This window comes from Podarcis erhardii, assembly GCF_964252035.2.
Source record: "Podarcis erhardii genome assembly, chromosome: 1".
In the NCBI taxonomy this organism is placed as follows: Eukaryota; Metazoa; Chordata; class Lepidosauria; order Squamata; family Lacertidae; genus Podarcis; species Podarcis erhardii.
Window position 1 is genome coordinate 111,016,809 of NC_138497.1, and position 16,419 is coordinate 111,033,227.

The following is a 16,419-nucleotide window of genomic DNA, read 5'->3' on the forward strand; positions in this document are numbered from 1 at the left end:
TGTGTCGGCTGCAGTGTGTAGGTATGTGGCACGAATGCTCCCCACGCTCCACCTGGGGCTGGAATGGGGTCAGTTTAACCTCTGATTTGCTAATAAAACTGAATTACTGTGTCGCGAAATGATGCGTGTCAAAAAATGTGTCACCAACATGAGAAGTTTGGAAAGCTCTGCTTTATAAGGATAGCACAATGTTCGAACCCAAAACTGGCTTCAGTGCATTAGCCTCAAAAACCACAAAGTCAGTAAAGTTTAAATGATGATCCCTAAAACAAGTTTTGTTTCACTATTGGCTAAGAGTTTTCCTTTGTAACTGGTTCATGTATCATTGCATTAGCCTCTTTTCTGCATTAGCTAGAACCTAACTTTCTTGATGAGGTGGAGCAAACTTTCGAGAGAATCATTCCAAGCAACCTTCATGAATTTTAACTACACATTTGCTAAGGTAGTGGCAGTGAAATTAGATTACAAAATGTTAAGAGTCCAGAAGTAACCCTAAAAGAACCCACTTCAGTATGCTCAACAGCAAAATCACCACAGGCAATTAATACAAAAGTTTGCACCATTTAACTGCACACCAATTCATCTAGAATAACCATGACAAGAATCACCTTGTTATGAATATACGTTCAAAAATACAGGTTTGAATCTCCATTTTATCTCTTTCTATTTTATTGAAAGAGTGAATATTTCCATCCTTTTATTTTTCAACAACAACAACATTTTTTTCATTTATACGCTGCTCATCTGGCTTGGTTGCCCCAGCCCCACTCTGGGCAGCTTACAGCACATATAAAAACATAATAAAACATCAAACATTAAACATTTCCCGATATAGGGCTGTCTTCTGAAAGTTGTGTTGTTCTTGATCTCCTTGACATCTGATGGGAGGGTGTCACTGCCGAGAAGGCCCTTTGCTTGGCTCACTGTAACTTCACGTCTCGCAGTGAGGGAACTGCCAGAAGGCCCTCGGAACTGGACCTCAGTGTCCCCAGAATGAATAAGGTAAGCAAAGGGAATCAAAGGGGCCATTGATGTGTTAAGTGAACTTGAGTCTACATTTCGAGGCCCCATGCAAAATAAGGAGTATACAGAAGACAGCATATAATGTTCACCCCATTACAGTGGTACCTTGGGTTAAGTACTTAATTCGTTCCGGAGGTCCATACTTAACCTGAAACTGTTCTTAACCTGAAGCACCACTGTAGCTAATGGGGCCTCCTGCTGCTGCCGCGCCACCGCAGCACAATTTCTGTTCTCATCCTGAAGCAAAGTTCTTAACCTGAAGCACTATTTCTGGGTTAGCGGAGTCTGTAACCTGAAGCGTATGTAACCTGAAGCGTATGTAACCAGAGGTACCACTGTACTTTTAATGTATGAAGCCTGAATAATAGTTTCACAGTGAGGGATGTTCTCAGCTTCTCTTTTGCAATTGTAGAACCCACCTATCTGGCAACTCCTCAATGGCCAAAAGGATTTCGGAAGTGGTGTAGACTCTTCCAAGTTCTGATGGTTTATTATAGCAAGGAACATCCCAATAGCACTGACCCTGCAACCCTAGACATGGCTACTCAGAAGTGAGTTGTATTTAGTAACCCTGAGTTTCTGTTCTTGATATTCTGCAATGACTTTTACTGTCCCCACCCCACTCCTAGCTTGATTTGGCTTCGTTGCAAAAGATTGTGTAGAAAGGGCACACAGAGTGACATCCACAATAGTTGCCTGTGGAACTCACCTGCACTGGAGACTCCCCAAAGACGGAACACCATCCTGGAAGTTATGTAAATATATTCTGATCTGGAGAGGATTATAGCAAGGTATCTCTCTATACAGTGAATATCAGGAAAGAGTTTTGGTAAAAGGAGGCGAGACAAACTCCTTGCCTTCTTTGTCTTCCAGACCTGACTGTTCCACACAGCAGGTTAAAAACTTTAAAATACAATTAATCCTACATGTGGCTGTATGTGACATCATCCCAGCTTCTCCAAATGGGGTCAAATCACTTTTATAGCTCATCTCCCATTTGAAATGCTGTAATCAGATGAAATGTTTGCCGTTTCCTTCTTTTAAGGCCAGCATATTTTTAGCCCGTAGAATGATTATATGTGACTAAACAATGCAGCTCCTGCCACAGGGGTGTAAAAACAAGGCGGCAGAAAAGCATTCATTCTTTTTTGCCAGTAGATGGGGCTATCCCTTAATTTGCTGCCTCATTTTATTTCATTATTTATATATAAATCTCTCTCCCTCTCCCCCCACTTGCTTCTTTCTTTTTTCCCTTTTTTTATCCCTCACCAGCATTTTTTCCCCCTTACGGATGTTGGGGAACACGGAGTGATTCTCAAAGGAAGACGCCAGGGCAGAAGATTACTGCAAAAAGCTTTCCTTTTTGGTTTTAGGGTTGGATCGGTTTGTCAATGAGACAAGTGTAAAAATGGGAGACTTTGGAAAGCTACTATCCTGAGGAACCTGAACAGCTGAAGCAGGAAAACCCATATATGAAGATCTATGGATAATGGCATTGCTTGTCCTGTAATTCATCATTCTTCTTTCCAGGTAAGACGATGGACTTAAAAGAGAGTATTTCCTCTGCTGGCTTTGTAACAGTTGTACCATCAGGCCAGCTTATTGATTGTTCCTCTCTCCTGCTGGCGCACCTAGCTGGCAATTAATTTTAGATGCATGCAGAACACAAACGGCATCATTTTGGGAAGGTTTTGTTCCATTTTGAATGGAAAGCCATTTAACATCTTGCCCATCGTGTGTTTCTGTTTTCCTCATTCAAATCTGCATGTTCTGGAACGCACGGGAGAGATTTCCCCCTTGCAAACCTGTGGTCATAAGCTGTGGTTGCTGGTCCTCCTGTCAGCTACAAGTGTTAACGTTGCTTTTGTCCATCTCCCTCCCCCCCCCCCATGCTTTGGTGGGTTTATTTGATGCTCACAGACAAAAAATGGAAAAATGGTGAGAAAACAATGGGGCAGATCAAGAAAACGAGGGGAGAGGGGGCTCATCAGAGTGTGGCGGGGACGTGCTGTTCTTCTGGAACATCTTCAGCACAGCAGAATGCTGCTTTTGTAATATTAATTTGTTCTCTTGCCTCGGCGTGGCATATTGTATTGGCTGTACTGTTTCATCCCAGTGAAACAGTCGTTTTTACATAGGAGACATTGTGAAAAAGAAGAGGAGGAGGAGGGAGGACACATATCAAGTATCTCAACAGTGTAGCAGGTTCTGCAAGACACACCTAATGGCTAAACCTTTCGACATGCTTGCGATTAACCTTCCTTGAAACAGGCTGAACTCCATCTTTTGACAGGTACTGATATCTCCCCTGCCCCACCCTGCATTATGTATATTATTCGGATTGTTCAGACCTGTGGGCTTCTCAGAAGGCAAATGCCACTCCCTGACTTATCCATTCTCCCCCATTTCCCCCCATTTTGATTTGAAAGCAATACATTGGGGGCTTTGTGGGTGGGGAATCACAGGTAAAGCTTGATTTCACCCAGTAATGATTCACAGAGAGAGACCAGCAATGTTATGTGCAAATCTGCCCAAGGAGAAAAAACCCTCGCTCTGTATCCTTCAGCAATAAGCAACGGAGTCAGTATTCCGGTGTCTGTGTCAGCGGCTGTCACAGCAACCGTGGTTTGCCAATTTAATTACATGGGAAGCAGGATCAGCCTTGGCCTCCAAGAGATCCTTTGGCGCATATGCATTTTAATGAGATTTCCACTGTGGCTGCTGCTTCTTCTTTTTCCTTTGGGCGGAGGCAGGAAGGGAGGTGGGCTCTTTGCATGTTGATGCACTCGGTTGATTCCGGAGCCGAGCACTGATTTGGAGGGTGCTGTGTGCAGCACTGTCATGGCTAGAGGGTAAATGCAGCTGTCTTCATGAGATGGTAAAGGATCCGCCCTTGTTGGGCAGGAAGTAGGGAGGAGGCACAAGTGTTGTTCCTGGCTGATGCGCCTGAGATGGGTTTTGTATACGAGAGGTGTTGAATGCCAAGCTGAGCATGATGCATCATCACCATCCCTGTTACCTCTGACCTTTTGTGCTTTCAGCAATGCATTTATTATTAAGCACAGGTACGAATCTAAGACTCCAATTTCCAGTCAATGGAGTCGTTCATAAATAGGGTATGCGTGTATCTAAAGCTGCACAGCAGAATCTGAGGGAACACAAGATGGGAACATAGATAGAGGAAGATCAATGTGTTAGTGGGGAAAGCAGGAACTGTGTTTTTTCGGCTGGACAGAGATCTAACTAGCAATTAATTCCAAGACAGGCAGCCATGTCTGTCTCTGGCATTAAAACGGCAACAGCAATCTTGAGGCACCTTAGAAATGAACAGATTTACTGGGGCTTTTGTGGGAAAGAAACCATTTCAAATCGCACAACAGACACCTGTGATTCTGCTTCTTCAGATGTTTTGGTCACAGGGCCCAACTAACTATATTTGCTACACCTCTTTTGGCATCACTCTTCAACAGGGTTGCCAACTGACAGAAAAGCAGACCTTGCTTGCGCCTGCGTCTTTAACAAACAAGCCTTGCATAAACCATGAGGTAAATACCGTACTTTTCTGTGTATAAGACTAGGTTTTTTCCTTTAAAAAAAATGCTAAAAAGTGTGGGTCGTTTTATACATAGAGCCATCTCCCCCCATGTTCTTAAATTTGAGTGTCCCCCCTCAAAAGGGGGCGTCTTATACATGTGGGCATCTTATACACAGAAAAATACGGTATTCTCATGTGAGGGAACAAAAGCTTAACTACCACCTGTTAGTAGATGCATAGGAGCAGGGGCCACCCCAAAAGCAGGTAAAATGAGGGCTTTTTTGAGCCAGAACTCACTGGAACTCCATTCCGGCACCTCTCAGGTAGGTGCAATTGCCATTCTAAGAGGTGTTCATGGTGAGTTCCAGCACCTCTTTTTTTCTAGAAAACAGCACTGGGTAAAACTACTCTTCATTTAGATTTGCTATGTTCCAAATGAATATGATTGGCAGAGTATTTTCCTCTAGTTACTTGGTAGTACCTCCATGGTTCTCTGCTACTGAAGTACTAGGCCTCATTTTACCCACTGGAATTAATAAAATTTAGATGCAGCTGACTTTCTTATGATCAAGGATTGTGAATGAAAGTGGGGGCTGTTGGCACAATCTCTCCTGGGCACGTCCTCCCTCTTTGTGAAACCCATTTGGCTCCCTGGTATAGTTCTGTGCTTAGGGCAAGGAAACAAGCTGGAGAGACAATTCAGACGTGGGTGAAGGAAAACTCCAGCCAGATGCAACTGAACACTGGTGAGGCTCATCAGAGAGCTACCCAGTGGCAGTGAAGGCAGCAAAGGCGGCATACTTTGCTGCCTCCGCTGCCTCCTCATTGCACTGTCCAGAAGAGTTTCCCCACGTACTGCAAGTCATTTTACAGTCTGGCCCAAAGGAGGTGACGGAATTGATGGTAGCTCACTGTGACTTGCTTAGGATAAGTGAGGATAAAATCACTTGCATCCGCTGAGACCTTGACTCCACTGTTACAGCCGATGAAGCTCAAGGCTGTCGACTGGCCCTCCACCCATTTTTGTGCTTGCTTCATGGCCCTCAAGTTTATGGGTATACCATGGAGCTGCACAGGTTCTGCTCAACCACCCAAGTCCTCCCTGTATTACAGAGAGGAACCAGAACTTCAAAAGGAATGCCATCTACACCAGCTGGAAAATTCGCCAGAACCCTCAGGAATCCACCAGTTTCTGCACACAGATCATTTCAATAGGTTTCCCACTCCTTCAAAGGAGTAAAGCCACTGACAGCCTAAACCTCAACAGGAAGTGATCACAACCATCCTCCTGCACAACTTCAACTCAGCTCAGGCACCAGTTAATTCCTGGCTTGCTCCCAGGTAAACTATTCACAGAACGGCAGCCCCAGTCTGGTGTTTGGCAAAAGATGCCTTAACATGGTTCCATTTAAAATATCTAAAATCCAATGCTTCCATTTTAAATGCTAATTTAATATTGCACAGGGGGGAAATAGAATGTCTCAGAAGGGAGAGGGTGCTGAGCCAGCTGCAGACATGAAGCTAGCCTGGTAGGCTGTAGGAAGGTTTAGTTGCAGGAGGTGATCATGCTGCCATATGCACGGGAGTATTCCCTGGGGAGGAATAATCCAGCTGGCATGTGCTATTGAGCAGCACAATATGCGCTAGCAGACTTGAATCATGTTGGCCACAGCATTTTCCTCAGGCTAAAGAGCAAGGTCCACTGCAAGCTGCATTTCTCTTATTGCAAATGTGTTCCATAAAGCGTTGTTCTGTCTCTTACAATCAGAGGTTTTAAAGTTATTGGAATCTTTTACAGTGGAACTCAAAGCTGACCCATGATCCTGATGTATGCTGGGTCCACTTCATAGCCCAGTTCTACTTAGATGGGCAGGATGCGGAAGGCATGCTGCCACACACATGAAACCCAACAGAGAGCAAGATAGGAGGACCAGGCAGACCAAATCAGTAGTTACACCAGAGTTCACCCCAGTGTAGCTAACTGCTTTCCTGTGCTCCTTCAGCAGCAATATCAACACCACAGTAGCCATGAAAGGGGCTCCTTTGCAAACACTCCCAAGTGAATGCGCACAAGGGATTGATTTGTGCATGTGTGCTGAAAAAGTGTGTGTGCCCATCTAAAGTACCTCAAACATTACCAGAGAAAGGAGGAGAGAGGAGGCTGCAGCAAGAGTGATGCAGATGCTTGAAGCCTCCATTTCCTGCACAGGGAAGGGATGGTTTGTACATGTCCCAGCATCCTCCACCCAGCAGAAATTGACTAAAGAGTACCCTTTGTGGGAGATGCCATCCCAGAGTCCCTTCACTCTGCACGGGAAGGATGCTTCGAACACCCATGCCCCCGGCCCTTCCATTTCTCCCCTCCCAAGTGTGGTTTGTGAGCCCTTGTTTATGTTCTGGAAGGGCACCGATAATTACACACAGGTTCCCAACACATGCATTTGCAATGCAACAAATGCATTTGTGACATGTGACAACCTACATGCACATTTCATCATTCTTCACCCACATACTTCTTCTAGGTAGCGGGGGGAATGCATTACATTTAGATTTTCTTAAGTAGGACCCTCTAGTCCAATGGTCTGGTATGAACTTGTGAAAGAAACATATGCCCTTGCAGAAAGGCAGCTGCTCTGACTTCATGCAGTGTGATTAATATAAGGACAGAAGAGGACGGTCTTTAACCCCCAAACTTTGTCAATTCCATTGATTTTCAGCTGGCCTATGGTTGCAACTGCTTTCACTCTTTATAATTTTTTTCTTGCTCTCTTTCCGCGTGCCTCTTGGCTACTTTGAATTTATATGCTGGCTGGGTGGGGAATGCTCCTATTCCTGCACTTTTCTTATTGCAGTTGGTGAAATAAGATAATTCTGAGCTTGGCTGTGAAGTGCTTATCTTGAGACAAAAGACTGTTTTCACACAGCCAAAGTTGGCTTGGGGTTGGCCTGATGTGCTGCTGTCCATGCTGTGTGTATTCAGAAAACATGCAAGAAAACAGGGCTATTTGGCAACAGAGTAGTGAATGTGTGATAGTGATGGCTTCAAGTTTCTGCAGACCCATCACTCACACCAATTTACTGCTATCTTCCTGCATGATTGCCTCATAAAACTGGCATTTTGTCACACATTGCCCAGTAATCAAAGTATCCATAATGTTTGCTGGTTTCAGACAAGCTGCCAAGTGCTGTTTGACACAATCCAATGGGTGTTTACTCAAATGGCAATCCTATCATGTTCAGTGGAGCTTAGTCCCAGAAAGTGTGTGTGGAAGAACTGGGGAACCTATGGCCCTCCAGATATTGCTGGATTACAGACCCCATCACCCATATGGTCAACCACACACGGGATGGAGCTGATCAGATTTCGAATCCAACAACATTTGAACTCAACCACAGCTTCCTCACTCCTGATGTCCCAGAATGCAACCTTTGTTGTTGTTGTTTAGTCGTGTCCGACTCTTCATGACCCCATGGACCAGAGCACACCAGGCACTTCTGTCTTCCACGGCCTCCTGCAGTTTGGTCAAACACATGGCGGTAGCTTCGAGAACACTGTCCAACCATCTCATCCTCTGTCATCCCCTTCTCCTTGTGCCCTCCATCTTTCCCAACATCAGGGTCTTTTCCAGGGAGTCTTCTCTTCTCATGAGGTGGCCAAAGTATTAGAGCCTCAGCTCCAGAATCTGTCCTTCCAGTGAGCACTCAGGGATGATTTCCTTCAGAATAGATAGGTTTGATCTTCTTGCAGTCCATGGGACTCTCAAGAGTCTCCTCCAGCACCAGAATTCAAAAGCATCCATTCTTTGGCGATCAGCCTTCTTTATGGTCCAGCTCTCACTTCCATACATCACTACTGGGAAAACCATAGCTTTAACTATACGGACCTTTGTTGGCAAGGTGATGTCTCTGCTTTTTAAGATGCTGTCTAGGTTTGTCATTGCAAGCTTAACCATCATTAATTTAGCCAAAGTAGCATTTCCAAGTTATCTTAAGCACATGTTTAAAATCACACCCTTTTGTTCTGAAATGGGTAAGAATTGTACTGGACTGGACCAGATTTTGCCAGGGTGCAACAAAACAAAAGGCGCAAAATAAACAATTATTGTCCCAAAGAGTTCCTGGTGCAAGAACAGCCAGTTAAGTAGATATTGGTGAGCAAAACTATTACTTGGCTATTTTATTATGCAGTAGAGGCTTCTTGTGGCAGAAGGAGACAAACAGAGAAGGTGTTTTTGCAAATTCCATCTTTGATCCCCACTGTCCTGAAGGGCACCCCAATGTTTCAAAGCAGATTATCAAGAGGATGAAGTGGGAACAGAGAATCAGCAGATATGCCTTCTCTCTCCCACCCAACTTTCACCAGCATTCCTGCTTACACAAACTCAGGACAGAAATAATTTATTATCATTTTCTGATCAAAAATGTGTTTCCATCATTTTGCTGTCAAGTACTGTATATATATAAAAGAAGCAGTAAGCAGACCCTTGAGGGGAGGGGAAGGGAGGAGAGGAAAGGGGAGGAAAAGGGTAGCAGAGGGAGATCAATATGATCAACTACCGGAACACAGAGTTCTTAGCAGGGCTTTATATTTGGTTGCTGGATGTCCAGACTGATTGTCCCTTGCGGGTGTTCTTGCCAGGATGGAAGTGACGATCAGAAGGTGTTCTTGCCCTTAAAAAAAACCAAAACCTATACTTAGAATGCAATATTTTTTTTAAAAAAACAAGGACCCAGACTGACTAAAAGGAAGAAAAGTAACAGGATAGTAATACCAGCTGCTCTCAAGACAATGATAGCCGACGTATTCTCCTTTTGGTCTATGCCAAAAGGTTTTATTGACCAGAGTTGTTTGCATCCTACCCCTTGCACAGAGGCATGCCAGTTCTGAGTTTAATGGGCAAATGTAGCATTTCTCAGCACTAACAGGGTGCCCCCAGACTCTCAAAATTTTGCAGGAGGGATTCAAGCGCATACTGAAGTAGATTAAAGTGCCCGTAGTGCAACAGATACATTTGAAAACAACTTGAAAAGTGTGGAATGAACAAATGATTAATGGGAAGACATCTAAACATCCTGAAAGCAAATCAGGACGAATGCAGGATGAAGGTTCATAGATATATAACCGCCAACCCCAATCAAATCAGAGCAAAAAGACAGGGCCCCTCCAGGCTGGTGTATCTTTGCAGGTGTCTTCTGCAATGTGTCATGGACATGATAATGGTGTGTTACTGGTGGATTTATATTGTGCTGTCCACACACCGTTCTGCTTTATTAGCTATTCTGTGATGCTTCCCTACTACCATCTCCCTATTGGCGCCCGGCAGCGAACTCTTGTGCTATAGCATAACAAAAGTGGGACCAACACCCCATCTCGGAACATTTGTGGTATAAAAAGTTACAGGATTTCAGCAGGGACGTGCATTAATTGGAAACGAAGAGGTGGGCAGGATTCAACTAATGAGTCCTATCACCGGAAGAACTGCACAAGGACGTCCACATGCTCAATGGGGCTTTCCCCTCTCTCCTCTCTGAAATTGGCTAGAAGAGGTTGAGCAAACCCATGGAACAGGATGCAGGGGGTTGGGGGGTGAGGAATCATTCCATCTTGAAAGCCAAAAGCCAAAACAATCACTTTAGCGCTGCACCGAATTCCTTCCAGTATGCCCACACCCCAATTTTTTGCAGGTGCCAACCGTACTGAAAAGTGGTATCATGTATCACTGCCCCAATACTTTCATGGGCATATGTCATCATGAATGCATGGTAAAAAGGTCACCTGGATGGGAGCCAGAGTCTAACCCCCCACGTTAGCTTTGTTCAAGCGAATCAGGATGAATGCTGAATAAACTGGCCCTCCAGAGGAGCCCTAAATTATTCTCCTCTAGCTACAATGGAGATTGATTTTTCTGTGCTGCAGAATAAGATGCTATGGGAACATTCCTACAAGTATGGAATTACTTTTACCAACATAGTATTCCTGTTACTGAATTATTGCATACAGTGCACTCTGGGATGGAAGCTGGCAGTCACAGAAAGGACATTTGTCTGTGACCCCTATGCCTCAAGGAATCCTTGACAGCAGAAGCCAGTTTTGTGGAGGATTTGAAATGAGAAGAAATGCTGACTATGCAATACTCGGGCAAGAGCAATCCATTTATCTTTGCTTCACAGTCAAGGAAACACATAATGGCTGATCTTGCATCCTTGCAAATACTACAGCCAGCTGTTACTCAGTTCTGCCTCCATCTTTAGAGAAAAGACACAGGTTCTTTTGGTAGACAAAGAAGAGGAATGAATACAAACTAGGCAGTCCTTATAGAAACAGAGATTACTTTTAGGTGGTGCACTAATAAAGGTAAAGGACCCCTGACAGTTAAGACCAGTTGCAATGACTCTGGGGTTGCAGCACTCATCTCGCTTTACAGACTGAGGGAGCCGGCGTTTTGTCCGCTCCGCAGACAGTTTTTCCGGGTCACATGGCCAGCATGACTATGCCCCTTCCGGCTCAATGGAACACTAAAGCCAGAGCAGCGCACGGAAACACCATTCACCTTCCTGCTGGAGCGGTACCTATGTATCTACTTGCACTTTTCGACGTGCTTTCAAACTGCTAGGTTGGCAGGAGCTGGGACCGAGCCAGTGGCGTAGCGTGGGTTGTCAGCACCCGGGGCAAGGCAAGTAATTTGCGCCCCCTAACCCGTGGATTTGCGCCCCCTAACCCTAACCCCCAGATGTTGCGGCCGGTGCGGCCGGCCCCCCCTTCACCCCCCACGCTACACCACTGCCACAAAGTAGTGCGAGGCTTAATCACATGGCGGGGAAGAAGGCAGCAACTGGGTCCCGGGGGCGTCTCTGATGTGACTTTACGGGCACCATTTGCAAGCGGGGAGCGGCACCCCATCCGCGCGAGCGCGCCCCCAGACGCAGGAGCCGCGCAGGCAGGGCTGGGGGCTGAGGCGCCAATGGAGGGGAGATGAAGGGCCTGCGAAGCCCTCGAGCACCAGAGAGCTGCTCCTGGTTTCGCGGGGGGGGGGGCTCGGCCGGGGGCGGCAGCCCTTTTGTCCGCAGGATGGCAGGCGCCACCGGCCAGCCCCATTACCGGCCCGGCCAGCCTCCCGGGGCGCCAGGGCTCCGCCGCAACTAACACCTTCCCTCCAAAACTGGGCTGGTCGGATGTAGTTCTCTCCTGCGCTCAGCTCTGCGCTGGGCGGCCGCTGCATTTTCCCTCCCCCAGATAGTCCCTCCCTCGCTCTCTCTCCGCTCCGCAATGCACGCCTGGCACCCTCCCCCTCCACAGTGGGCGGCGACCCGGCAGCTCGGATCAGATTCGCACAGCCAGCACTGTGAGAGAGAGAGTGAGCCAGGACCAGGTAGGGGCAGAGAGCTCCGAGTGCGCCCCCAAAAATGTTGCGCCCGGTGCGGCTGGCACCCCTTGCACCCCCCACGCTACGCCACTGGACCGAGCAACGGGAGCTCACTCCGTCATGGGGATTTGAATTGCTGACCTTCCAATTGGCAAGCCCAAGAGGCTCAGTGGTTTAGAGCACAGCACCACCCGCCAAAACGAGGAAAGTAGGTTGGAGGGAATGATCACTAAGAAAAAGAATAAATTCCCATCTTCAGGTAGTAGAACATGCTCCTTTTCGAGCTTAAATCTGGTATCTCCCAAGTCACAAAGTAAAAGGCAGCCATTTTGGCCCACCAGAAAAATCCCAAAAGTTTTATTAGGACAATAGCTATGCAAGGCAATCTAAAATGTTGCAAAATAGTGTGAAGGTTTCAAGTCGCCCAGAATTCATCAACTATTGCTAACCTGGTGCCTTCCAGCTATTGTGGGCTATAATTCCCATCAGCCAAAACAGCAGGAGGGCACCAGGCTGGCAAAGTCTGGGATAAATGGGAATAAATGTGGGGCGGGGGGGGGGGTAGGGTAGAGGCTGCTGAAAATGAGGACTTCCATAGCTCAATTGGTATAGCATGAAACTCTTATTTTCAGGGTTGTGGGTTTGAGCCCCACGTTGAGCAAAAAAACTCCTGCTTTGCAGGGGCTTGAACTTGATGATCCACTGGATCCCTTCCAACTCTGTAGTTCTATGACGCTATGAGTTCCATGAGTCAGGCAGCAACAGAGCTACCAATCTGATGGGTGTTTAGGTCTAGTGATTAAAAGTTACACAAATTAAGATATAGTTCCTTCCCCTTCACAAAATACCCATAGAGGCAAGTGGAAGGAAGCACATACAGTTCCACCAACAGGCACATATCACCTTTGCAGCTTTGGGTTCTTTTTTGTTTTTTTTGTCTCCCAGGTACCAGATCAATTTATTCAGGCCCTCCTCAACCTGGTGAACTCTCTCACATTGCTGGTGAGCCAGTGTGGTGTAGTGGTTAAGAGTGGTAGACTTGTAATCTGGTGAACTGGGTTTGCTTCTCCGCTCCTCCACATGCAGCTGCTGGGTGACCTTGGGCTAGTCACACTTCTTTGAAGTCTCTCAGCCCCACTCACCTTACAGGGTGTCTGTTGTGGGGGAGGAAGGGAAAAGAGATTGTGAGCTGCTTTGAGACTCCCTCGGGTAGTGATAAAGCGGGATATCAAATCCAAACTCATTTTCTTCTTCCAACTCTTATCAACCTTAGTCAGTGTGGCGAACTGTCAAGGGCAATGGGAGCTGTTGTCCAAACCATCTGGAAGGCATCGAGTTGGGGAAGGCCGATTCAAACCATTGTCACCGATGATCAGGCTGCTGCAATTTTGTAGCCCAAGACTGCTGGGGTGGTGGAGGCGAGATGATGCAATGGTTGCATACACAAATATATGCATGATTAAGGGTGCCATCCTATGCAGCTACTTGGCAGTAAGCCCCGTTATACTTTGTGGGGCTTGCTTGCCTCCAAGAAAACACAGGTGGAATTGGTTTGCATGCTACTCTGGCTGGCATAAATATGAATGATATATCACAATACAACAGTTGCAGTGTAACCGCAGTCTTTAATGCTCCCCTTCCCCTGAGTGTTTTCCAACTTAATAATAAAAAGCATTCCAAGGGCATCACAACTTTTGTGATTGTAATACGTACTTGCACTTCTACCAATTGTCCTTTATGTGAATTATCTGGTCCCCAATGACCTGAGACAATGTGTTGGCTCCGTAATTGAGCCAAGGGCAGACCAATACCATTACAGTGTACGGCTGTGAAATGAGGGATGAATATGCTGATATGCTTTGTGATATAAAGATATTGATCTTTAGCATTATGCCAGGGAAGTGGGCCACAAAATATCTTTCCACTCAGAAGTAGACCGGAACTCCCTGGGCAGTGGGCCTGGCTTGTTTTTCTAATCTTTGATCTCTGCAGTAATTAAGAAGTGTAGCAAATTTTAGAAGTAGATGATCATACATTCCTACCCATTTGGAGTTAGAATGAAGAGAGCAGAATCTATGCAATATAAAAACACAAGAGCCCTGCTGAATCAAACCCAAGGCCTATCTAGTCGAGCATCCTGTTCTCACAGCAGCCTATCAGGTGCCTATGGGAATCCCAAAAGCAAGACATGGGCATGACAGCACGCTTCCCACTCGTGATTCACAGCAACTAACATTCAGGGACATACTGCCACCAACAGCTAAGTTAACTCATAGATAGCATTATCTTCCACAAAACGCAAAAAAAAAAAAAATCAATGGTGAGAGTGGATTAGAGGAATTAAAGCTGAGAATTCTAGGGTATAGAATTATGTGTGAAGGTTTATATTTAGATGCTAAAGATTGACACTGGCTTCTGGAATGCCAACAGGTATCACTAGAGATTTTTCTTCCAGCTGGAACTTTCCAGAATTCAGTTCCGGCACCTCTCAGGTGGGCCCCAGAGGTCCCAACAGTGCAGACAATGGCAAGTTGTTCAGGATGTGGTGTACCTTAATAGTGGAGGAGTAAAGAACCCCACTCTGAGCATTGCTGAAAGCAGAACCATTCTTAAATGCAGTCCTCCTGCCACCATGTCAAGTCTGCAATAATGCAAACATTTACCTTCAGATATCAAACATAATGGAACTGACTTTTGAGTTTTGGACAAGGCTGCAAGATTTATTAATATATTTAAACTTCATATAGCTTTTTTGGCGGGGGGGGGGAGTGCTAAATCTGAAGTTGACAGCAATTTGTTTCCTTGGCTTATATCACCACAGCTTTGACTCTGAACACCTGTCTACATTTTTTAAGGTCTCAATGTTCCACCTAATGACAAGCTTCACCCTCCATGTGCCATCTCATTTTCCTAAGAGAATCAGAATGCCTTACCAGATAGCTCAGTTGGTTGGAGCATGGTGCTGATAACACCAACGTTGCAGGTTCGATCCCTGTATGTAGCAGATGATCCTCAGGGTCCCTTCCAACTCTACAGTTCTAAGATTCTCCCCTCCACCACCCCTCACTTTAGTCACATTAAATTGCCCTGTGCACTTTTTCCCCCTGTCCCAAAGGACAGCTGAGGTCTTCAGGGTTTTCATCTTCATGAATTCCTGATTAATCCATTTATCTTATGAAATTCAAGTCATTCAAAGCAACGGGGATGATACAAGGAAGCCCAGCCAGCTGTTTCAAACATTTTAAAAGCAGCGTTTTTTAAAATTGAGTTGTGGGCCAATTAGCTAGTCAATTTTCCTTTAGATAAAAGATGACAAACACAATAAAGACCTGCTTAATGTTTCCTAATAGTGTTTTGTATTGCCTGAGCTTTTCATTAAGCAGTCCAACAAATTTCCCAGGCAGGACTGTAGGGATGGTAAAGGAAACGTTCCTTCCCACAGAAAACTCAAAAGGCCTGATAGTTTTTAGAAGTTACTTCCGCCAAAAGAATGTGAGAAGGGCTGTTTGTAAATTCAAGCACCCCTGCTCAAATTCCTGTCAGCAGAATTGAGGCAAGCAGATGTTGCTCCTTCAGCTACATACCTGGTCCTCAAAGAAGCATAACATACACTTTGGGGGCTAGAGATGGCGGTCCTCTCCTTCTCCCAAATATCTGTAAAGTGAAGGTGTTCTAGTGGGAAGATGGGCAACGAATTACAACCCCCATGATCCCTGGTGGAAGATGTAAGTGACCATTTTATAAACAGCTAGGAGAAGGGGCAGAGGCTTTCCATCCTGTCTTCTAAGGTAACTTATTTGCTGATCAGAAGTAGGAACTAAATCCACAGAAAACTAGCCTGAAGATCAGCCAGAGAGGATCAAAAGGTATCAGAGGAATATGTCCCAAATAGCTGGTCGCCAATACCACTGTGACAGATGAATTTTGCACCAGTGGTCGTTTCCAAACATTGTCAGCTGCAACAGTCTACTTTCTTTTGGAAGAGGGTGGGGGTTCAGGGATTTCACCTGCATGCCCCACTTACACTGTTGAAGTGGAAGCTATTAAAGAAGAAGCATATTTGGTTCAGGTTCGTTCTCTCCTTGCCTTTGTAGCTGACTTGCACAGTTTCTGACCTGCCAGGCTGAATGAAGCCCACCAGGCATGTATTTTGGCCTGCCAATTTCTCAACATCCACCTGTGTTTGGAGTAGGTGGGCTATTATATATGGATTTTAAGCTGTGTTTGGTTTGGTTGTCACGGTCTCCCAAACTTAGGTCTCCAGCTACAGTTCCTATCATCCCTTGTCACTGGTCCTGCTAGCTAGGGATGATGGGAGTTATAGTCCAAAAAGAGCTAGAGACCCAAGTTTGGGAGACCTTGGCATAGATTATGCAGATCTGTTCTGTGCTGATGTATGAACTAGTTCTGAAACCTTAGTATTTCTCTCCCCCCGCCCCCTCTTCTGCCTGATTGGACTCTCATGTGTTCTTGCCCATCCACATAGCAAACTGAAGG

General features: G+C 45.7%; 1 protein-coding gene across 1 annotated transcript in view; it reads left to right on the top strand.

Annotated features, from left to right (window-relative positions):
* The first annotated feature begins 2,234 nt into the window (after positions 1-2,234).
* LOC309346486 (sodium channel protein type 2 subunit alpha-like) overlaps positions 2,235-16,419 on the top strand; it is a 95,849-nt gene continuing 81,664 nt past the window's right edge. The window contains 1 exon segment of the mRNA XM_081870319.1: positions 2,235-2,553. The gene's annotated coding sequence lies outside the window, so the exon portion shown is untranslated.